This window comes from Salmo salar, chromosome 14 (genome assembly GCF_965601325.2).
Source record: "Salmo salar chromosome 14, fSalSal1, whole genome shotgun sequence".
Taxonomy (NCBI): domain Eukaryota; kingdom Metazoa; phylum Chordata; class Actinopteri; order Salmoniformes; family Salmonidae; genus Salmo; species Salmo salar.
The window spans coordinates 31,287,395-31,297,725 of NC_138304.1; positions in this window are offsets into that span (position 1 = coordinate 31,287,395).

Sequence of the window (10,331 nt, forward strand, 5' to 3'; positions counted from 1 at the left end):
GTGGTTAGATTAACGAGAGTCTTATCTTTAAAATGGTGTAAAATAGTCATATGTTTGAGAAATTTAATTTATAGCATTTTTTAGGTTTTTGCATTTCGCGCCACGCTATACTATTGGATATTGGTGAGGCGTTCCGCTAGCGGAACGTCTGTCCCTAACAGGTTTTAAAATAACATAAAATTGATCAGAAATACAGTGTAGACATTGTTAATGTTGTAATTGACTATTGTAGCAGGAAACGGCAGATTTTTTAATGGAATATCTACATAGGCGTACAAATCAAAATCAAATCAAATGTATTTATATAGCACTTCTTACATCAGCTGATATCTCAAAGTGCTGTACAGAAACCCAGCCTAAAACCCCAAACAGCAAGCAATGCAGGTGTAGAAGCACGTGGCTAGGAAAAACTCCCTAGAAAGGCCAAAACCTAGGTAGAAACCTAGAGAGGAACCAGGCTATGCGGGGTGGCCAGTCCTTTTCTGGCTGTGCCGGGTGGAGATTATAACAGCACATGGCCAAGATGTTGGCCAAGATGTACAGAGGCCCATTATCAGCAACCATCACTCCTGTGTTCCAATGGCACAATGTGTTAGCTAATCCAAGTTAAAGGCCATCATCCCAAAGTCGCCTCTTCACTGTTGACGTTGAGACTGGTGATTTGCAGGAACTATTTAATGAAGCTGCCAGGTAAGGACTTGTGAGCCGTCTGTTTCTCAAACTAGACACTAATGTACTTGTCCTCTTGCTCAGTTGTGCACCGGGGCCTCCCACTCCTCTTTCTATTCTGGTTAGAGCCAGTTTGCGCTGTTTTGTGAAGGGAGTAGTACACAGCGTTGTACGAGATCTTCAGTTTTTTTTGGCAATTTCTCGCATGGAATAGACTTAATTTCTCAGAACAAGAATAGACTGATGAGTTTCAGAAAAAAGGTATTTGTTTCTGGCCATTTTGAGCCTGTAATCGAACCCACAAATACTGATGATCCAGATACTCAACTAGTCTCAAGAAGGCCAGTTTTATTGCTTCTTTAATCAGCACCACAGTTTTCAGCTGTGCTCACATAATTGCAAAAGGGTTTTCTAATGATCAATTAGCCTTTTAAAATGATAAACTTGGATTAGCTAACACAACGTGCCATTGGAACACAGGAGTGATGGTTGCTGATAATGGGCCTCTGTACGCCTATGTAGATATTCCATTTAAAAAAATCCAGCTACAATAGTCATTTACAACATTAGCAATGTCTACACTGTATTTCTGATCAATTTGATGTTATTTTAATGGACAACCTTTTTTTGCTTTTATTTCAAAAAACAAGGACATTTCTAAGTGACACCAAACTTTTGAGCGGTATTGTAAATGAAGGTTGGGTTTGTTTCAATCCTGCCCACAGCTGGCAGCACACAAGTAATCATCAATTTGGAGTGCAGCTGCATGTGACCTTATCTTAATGCCTGTGGTAAATTTGGGTTGACTCTGGATATCCCTATGGGGCTAGTTAGGGACCATCTGTAACATACACAATGTACATGGGACAATATGTAAAAAATTCCCATAGCTCCAAATTTCAATGACTTAAAAATATCCATATACAAATATTGAAAGCATTTAATGAGAAACTTAAAAGATGTGTAACATGAAAATATTGTATCATTTACATTGTGTAATTTATTGGCGGTCCCTAACTAGCCCCAGAGACAGGCTGTCCAAAACCAACTTGCCACGGTCACCTTCACACCAGCAGGCTGAAGCTAATTGGCGAATTCATTTGGCTAACTCTTCCTACCTGCAAACCCACACACGAGACACCCAGATCAAACCACACCCCAAAACCAACTCACATTTTAATTCAGTCATGGCTGCTTGCATTTCTTAATGAACCACCCTTACAACAAAATAATTTGTTGAGGCAGGCTTCCCGCAATTTGCTGCAAACTAAATAGTGGACCACAAAATGTTGCCAGAAGTTTGCAAACGTTTGCCACTAGTGGTGAATCTGCAGCAAACCTTTGGCAACAATAATATTTATTGCCACTAGTGACAAACAGTTCGCCAGAGTTTTTTTTTCTGGCAAACAACTCTCTCAAAATTCTATTTCAATAAATATGTTTCTGGAGAACACATGTGTTCCAAGACCAGTAACCATTGATGACAGTCAGGGGGAGAAGAAAAATCAGTTGGAAAATTGAAACCAATCTATCTAGCTAGCTAAGTTACCCACCGAAGTTGTCAAGTGAGTGTCTAACTTATTCATTAAACTTCCTAATAAACAAAAAAATGGTTAGCTGCCTGGTTAGCAATGTCATGTTTAATAGGATATAGTGACACTATATCAGTTTGAATGTCAGCACCACTGGCTATCTAGCTAGTAACTAGTGCTTAGCTAGTTGGCTAGTGCTTAGCTAGCTAGTTAACAAACTAATGATTTGCCTAAACACTTATTTTTAGGTGAATACATTGCTGTCTTTTGATACCAATAATATACATAAATATGATAGTGTCACTGTTCAGTACCATGTTAATTAGGGCAACAGCTAAGGTAACATTAAAAAAAATTGGAACTATGAACAGATATAGCCTTTGGTTCACTCCAGACTTGACTGCCATTGACCAGCACAAAAACATCCTGTGGCATTCTGCATTAGCATCGAATAGACCCCCGCGATATGCAACTTTGGAAAGCAAAGGCTAGCTTTTTCAAACAGAAATTTGCATTCTGTAGCACAAACTCCAAAAAGTTCTGGGACACTGTAAAGTTCATGGAGAATAAGAGCACCTCCTCCCAGCTGCCCACTGCACTGAGGCTAGGAAACACTGTGACCACCGATAAATCTACGATAATTGAGAATTTCAATAAGCATTTTTCGACGGATGTTCATGCTTTCCACCTGGCTACCCCTACCCCAGTCAACAGCTCTGCACCCCCCACAGAAACTTGCCCAAGCCTCCCGCACTTCTCCTTCACCCAAATTCAGATAGCTGATGTTTTGTAAGAGCTACAAAATCTGGACCCCAACAAATCAGCTGGGCTAGAGAATCTGGACCCTCTCTTTCTAAAATGATCTGCCGCAATTGTTGCAACCCCTAATACTAGCCTGTTCAACCTCTCTTTCGTATTGTCTGAGATCCGTAAAGATTGGAAAGCTCTTCAAAGGGGGAGACACTCTAGACCCAAACTGTTACAGACCTATATCTATCCTATATCTATCCTACCCTGCCTTTCTAAAGTCTTCGAAAGCCAAGTAAACAAACAGATCGCCGACCATTTCGAATCCCGCCATACCTTCTCCGCTGTGCAATCTGGTTTCTGAGCTGGTCCTGGGTGCACCTCAGCTATGCTCAAGGTCCTAAACGATATCACACAGTCTCTATGGAGGTGCCACAGGGTTCATTCTGTATACTTCTGGCCCTTCTTTGGACACTCCTTCCGTGGCCTCCAACAGCTCTTAAATGCAAGTAAAACTAAACGCATGCTCTTCAAACGATCGCTGCCCGCACCGCCCATCTGTTTAGCATCACTACTCTGGACGGTTCTGACTTAGAATATGTGGACAACTACACATACCTAGGTGTCTGGTTAGTCTGTAAACTCTCCTTCCAGACTCACATTAAGCATCTCCAATCCAAAATGAAATCTAGAATCGGCTTCCTATTTCGCAACAAAGCCTCCTTCACTCATGCTGCCAAACATACCCTCGTAAAACTGACTATCCTACCGATCCTTGACTTCGGCGATGTCATTTACAAAATAGCCTCCAACACTCTACTCAGCAAATTGAATGTAGTCTATTACAGTGCCATCTGTTTTGTCACCAAAGCCCCATATACCACCCACCACTGCGACCTGTATGCTCTCGTTGGCTGGCCCTCGCTACATGTTCGTCGCCAAACCCACTGGCTCCAGGTCATCTATAAGTCTTTGCTAGGTAAAGCCCCGCCTTATCTCAGCTCACTGGTCACCATAGCAGCACCCACCCGTAGCACGCGCTCCAGAAGGTATATTTCACTGGTCATCCCCAAAGCCAACTCCTCTTTTGGCCGCCTTTCCTTCCAGTTCTCTGCTGCCAATGGAACGAATTGCAAAAATCACTGAAGCTGGAGTCTTATATCTCCCTCACTAACTTTAAGCATCAGCTGTCAAAGCAGCTTTCCGATCATTGCACCTGTACACAGCCCATCTGTAATTAGCCCACCCAACTACCTCATCCCCATATTGTTATATATGTTTTTGCTCCTTTGCACCCCAGTATCTCTACTTGCATGTTCATCTTCTGCACATCTATCACTCCAGTGTTAATGCTAAATTGTAATTATTTTGCCACTATGGCCAATTTATTGCCTTACCTCCCTAATCTTACTACATTTGCACACACTGTATAAAGATGTTTCTATTGTGTTATTGACTGTACGTTTGTTTATCCCATGTGTAACTCTGTGTTGTTTGTGTCGCACTGCTTTGCTTTATCTTGGCCAGGTCGCAGTTGTAAATGAGAACTTGTTCTCAACTGGCCTACCTGGAATAAATAAAAAATAAAAAAACAATATGAGCTGACTTGACATCAAAGCAAAATGTTACTTTTTGCAGATGGATACCCTACCTCTGCCTGTGGTGTTGGAAGAGGCTGCATTGGGAAGAGGATGCATCAACACCCTGGAAAGATGTTTGCGGTGCACTTACTCATAACACTTGTTTGAGTGATAAATGAATGTATTGTCTTCAAGCTTGATAAGGTAAGCAAATGCATGCTTTATTTTCATAAATGTAGCCCATACATTCACAATTAGATATTTAATTGCTTTAAACTAGTAGCTAGCTCGCTCATCTTGATCAAGTGTTGTTCTCTTTCTAGAAGCCATCAGTTACAAGGCATAAAGACAGATTGAGGCCTTCAATCAAACTGAGGACAGAGAAATGTGCACCAGGTCAAAGCTTTTTGCATGAATGGCTTTGAGATGTGAGTTAACAATAATTAATTTAGGGAAAATAATATGAATTTCCATATTAGCCATAACTCAATATTATGTCGCTTTTTTTTCACCCAAGCTTTATACACCTGAGTCAGGAAGAAGAGACAACTAGTAGAACTTGCTCTTAATTATGAAGTCCCCAATCTAGATTGAAGATCATAGTTCATTTGTTTTAATAAACTGTGTTGAGGCTTGGCTGGAGAAAAACCTTGTATACTGTGGCTCTCTAGAAACAGTTGACCCCACATTTAAAGGTAGATTTAGTATGCCTTAGTCCCAGTTTATGCGAGCTACATTGTTTGTTTATAAAGCATTTATACAAAGCAGAAACATAAAAATATCTGGAATGTCATTTTCAGTTTGAAACATAGCAACACCAAGGTAACTTTGTAACAGCTGACACCGTTTTTCCAAAGCCAAACCCACCCATTAGCCACTGTGTCTACCTTTTAATATGCCAGCATAGAAAATATTTTTAGTAATTGTTTTCAGTATCCTAATGTTTTGTTTTTGTGTTTTCTTAATGTTTCAGTGTGTGCATTTAAGAAGCTTTGGACGAAGGACTTCCACAGGGCTGCCATCACTAAAGTTCACTCAAAAAGGCAATAGTTCTGAACTGGGTTTGCTTTTGTTGTTTTAATTATTTCAATTTTGTTAATTCTCTTTTAAACATCCATTGGTTCAAAGCTCATTGACCAGTTATCACTTGGCTCTAAATTCTGTAGTTGCCACTTTAAACATAAGGTAAACATCCCCATAGCGTTCACATTTATCTCATGTAAATGTTGAATCTACAATAGATATTAAATAAACTATTTATTTGGGAAATATTCAGTCTTTGCTCTTTTCTTCATTAGCATGCTGATTTCAAGTTGTATTGGATTTTTTTTGTATCTGTTATGACATTGAATACACATTGTTTGCATATTTAGTACATTTAGTTAAGTTTTCTATTTAAAGTTATGTGATTTGGTTTATGTAGATACGACATTTCAATGTTAACCCTCCTGTTGTGTTCGTTTCATGTTAATTAATTCTGTGTTCCCGGTCCAAATTGACCGCCCCATTACAGCTGATTATAAATCTATAATAATACATATATTATCACCTAATCTTGTGTTAGATCTTTTTATCAACTTAAGTTCTTGTGAACATTACAGGCTTTGAACTTCTGTTTGCTATTTATGGCCTGTAGGCCTCATTGACCTGAGCTCATACAACTTGTTTTTGTGTAAAAAAAAAAGCATAATGTATGGATTATTTTGACTATAACAAATACACAGATGAAACATATTGTGCTATTTATCACAGACTAAATTGTGTCAACGTTTAAGGACATTCTCCTTCTCACCAGTGTCGTGATCAAATATATGATCAAGAACCTCACATACAGTATATCGTTTGGTCATTGTGCTGCCACAGAATGAATTGTGAGAAAGGCTTCAAAAAAGCTTTCTATACCAGAGCTGCGAGAAAAGTCCAATATGTTATTGAAACAATGTTGCGATTGTTTGTGAGAATGCCAACAGGTGTAGTTCCCGTGGGGGAATGGAAACCAAGAAGGGGAGTGAGGTGTGTGTTTGTGTGTGTGTGTGCTCAAACACACATGCATGTAGGAGTCTGGGAGAGGAAGTGTGTACATCTGATGAAGGGGCATGTGCCTGAACTCAAGTTTATACACTAGTTATAGTCTCACCCATTCATTTCTAATGACTGATAATTTTTGACCGGGAACACCACAGGTGTACAAAAGTTAAATAAAACACCCAAAATTTTATGTAAATCATCAAAATGTATATTTTGTGTGTTCAGATGCCCTGTTTGGACAAAGTCATGGAACCATGTGACAATCAGATTAAATGAACTACATTTTTCAGAGAGAAAACTTGTAAATCGGTCCAATTCGACCGGAGCACAGCAGGAGGCTTAATACACAAAGTAACCAAAAAACGGATCTAATTTACATAGTCATGAGTTTGTAACAAACAGTAGAATGTTCGCCATAACTTTCCCAGAATTATTTCCCAGAAGTTCACAAATCGCCACAAGTTTGCCACAAAGCGAATTTGCTTGACGTGAAAATATGAGCTTGACACAAATTGGCCAAAGACTGCGGTAAGGGCAAATGTAAAACCAGGCCAAATCAGGAAGTGCAGTCGCCCTTTAATGTTTCACCACTTTCACCTCTGATGGTTACTGTGTGTCACTACAGCATTGCCATTTTCTAGTTTACACAAAAAGTTTGAAAGGTAATTTGTTGGCCTACTATTGACAGGTATAGGTTTTGTTGGTGGTGGAACTGTCCCCAAAATGTGATGCTTTTCCATGATATTTTGGTACCACATAATTTTTCAGTAAATACATTTACGAAGCGCACCATCGAGAGCATCCTGACTGGTTGCATCACTGCCTGGTATGGCAACAGCTCGGCCTCCAACCGCAAGATACTACATAGGGTAGTGTGTATGGCCCAGTACATCACTTGGGCCAAGCTTCCTGCCATCCAGGACCTCTATGCCAGGCAGTGTCAGAGGAAGGCCCTAAAAATTGTCAAAGACTCCAGCCACCCTAGTCATAGACTGTTGTCTCTGCTAGCGCACAGCAAGCGGTACCGGAGCGCCAAGTCTAGGTCCAAAAGACTTCTTAACAGCTTCTACCCCCAAGCTATAAGACTCCTGAACAGCTAATCAAATGGTTACCCAGACTATTTGCTGCTACCCTCTGTTTATTATCTATGCATAGTCACTTTAACTCTACCTACATGTACATATTACCTCAATTACCTCAACCAACCAGTGCCCCCCGCACATTGACTCTGTACAGGTACCCCCTGTATATAGCCTCGCTTTTGTTATTTTACTGCTGCTCTTTAAATATTTGTTACTGTTCTTTTAAATGTTTTACTCATCTATTTTTTACTTAACACTTATTTTTTCATAAAACTGCATTGTTGGTTAAGGGCTTGTAAGTAAGCATTTCACTGTAAGGTCTATCTATACCTGTTGTATTCGACGCGTGTGACAAATAACATTTGATTTTATTTACTTTAAATGTAGATAGTGAATGCAAATGACACATAACCCAGTTACTTATTTCTTTGTTTGGGATTCAAACAAAGAAATAAACACCACTAGGCTCCATCTGCCACAACTTCAGCTCTCTCCAAGCTCCTAGGACATAGCCACTTACTGAAGGTCTACAGACAATGTTGTATGTTGCAGTATTGTGTTAACTGATACACTGCTGACCTCCACTGGCAGACCTAACCAACAACACTACTGTCAACCGTGGGATGGGAATGATTATGTGGCTCCTACTGACACAAAGATCAAAGACATAGATCTAAAAATGTACCTGTCATGTAGCACATGCATTTTTAAGGTCATTTTCTTACTCAAAGTGGCTCTGGGCATAGTTTTTATGACAAAATATCCTGTTCCACAAAAATACAATTATTCAAAGGGCAAATGTTTCAGCCAAACTTTTCATATTGTGCAATATCACTAATACGCTGCATTACCAAACTTTTCCCACAAAACCTGGTCCTGTCAATGAAACCAGTCACATGGGTGTCTGCCAATAGAAACCTGACCTGCCCTCACATAGCAACACCGGCTGTCTCATTCAAACCTGCTTGTTTGTCACTGTGGCAACAATTTCAGGTGTGGCAGGGAGCCGCCCCATAGGGGCATGAGTTGACTTGTGTGTGTGTTGGAAACTGGCTACACTCACCAGCTAGGCTGGTGATTAATTATTGTCTGGAAAGCACTGGAGGTTTGCCTCAGGCTCACACAGTGCTGTCAATTCCAAATTTACTGCTGTGTAGAATGCTCTCTCTCGCTCTCTCTCTCTCACACACACGCACGCACGCACGCACGCACGCACACACACACACACACACACACACACACACACACACACACACAGCATATATTTTACTATCCTTGTGGAGACCTAAAATGTATTTCCATTCAAAATCATACTAAACGACTAAACCTAACCCCTACCCCTAATTGTTATCAGTGGGGTTTATTTAGTGGGTAGATGACATCACAAAGTAATTTGATATTGTTTGGAATGAATTTAAACAATTTTCTTCTAACAGGAAATTCAAATGTCAGCCTTTTATTAAAATGGTCACCCTGGTTGACCGGCAGGCTTCCCAGACTTTAAAATGTTCCTTAAGTTATCTAGTATTAGTGTACCAAGTTTGATGATTATTCCACCTATGCACTGGACTACAAGAGGTAAGAGGAGACTGAGAGAGGGTTAGAGGTTAACACAGGGAATCAAAATAGACACCCCCCCATGATGACAACAAGAGAGGTGGGTGAGGGAGGGAGCAGACATGAAGGCCCAACCCTGTGTCACACCAACTGTACTGTTTAGTCATGCCTGATTGAGTCTGTAAGAGATTCATAAACTCTGACAATGCATTATAATCCCTCTACACTCACACTTTCCAACTTTCCATACTATATAATTAGACATTAACAACACATACAAAAATGAGGCATGGACATGATAATTGTAACTCATTGTCATATTTCTGTTAACTATCTGATGATGCCAACCCCATTCTGTTGGAGGGAGTTCGTCAGAGTGACACAAGTCTCATCCTGCCTCAGCTGCAGTCTCTGTTAGGTGACGATAGATAGGTGGTGCTCTGCCCTGTGTTCAGGACAGTTCATTTACACTATACACATGATGTTTGTGTAACCGGCATGTTCAGTCTCGTTCTGGGGTTTGTTGTTGGTGCAGTAGAGATTATTACACATCTAAGGAGAGAAAGAAAGGAGAAAGGCAAACATGATCACTCCATTGCTGCTGAAAAAACCAAGCAAACAGGATGTGTCTCTTGGGTGTGTCTGTGTGTTTGGCCCCTTCAAGACAAGAACAATGGCATGGTTCTGGTTGTGCATACAGTGCTGGGTAAAATACTGTATATTGCCAAATAGAAACATTACTGTCCTGGTATGGAGGGGTGTCTACACCCCTCCATATCCATAGCAGAGAATGTGCATCTTTGCATGTGTTCCAGTAATGGTTATAAACATCTCATTACCTTATATCAATAGCTCTAGGAGGACATTCTTAAACACCTCTGAGAGGTATATATGCACATCACTGGTGCTTGAGGAGAGAAAACCATAAACATTGGAATGTTCTATAAGATATCCTAATAGTGGATTATGCTGTTCCCTACATATCAAAGATATAGCTCATGATACAAAAACAGGACCACATTCTACGATATGATGTATTATACAAAATACAATTAAACATGTCGGTGCATTGACTGATGTTTCTTCATCCTGAAAGTATTGTAATTTATTGATGAGATGCTGATATGAATGGCTTA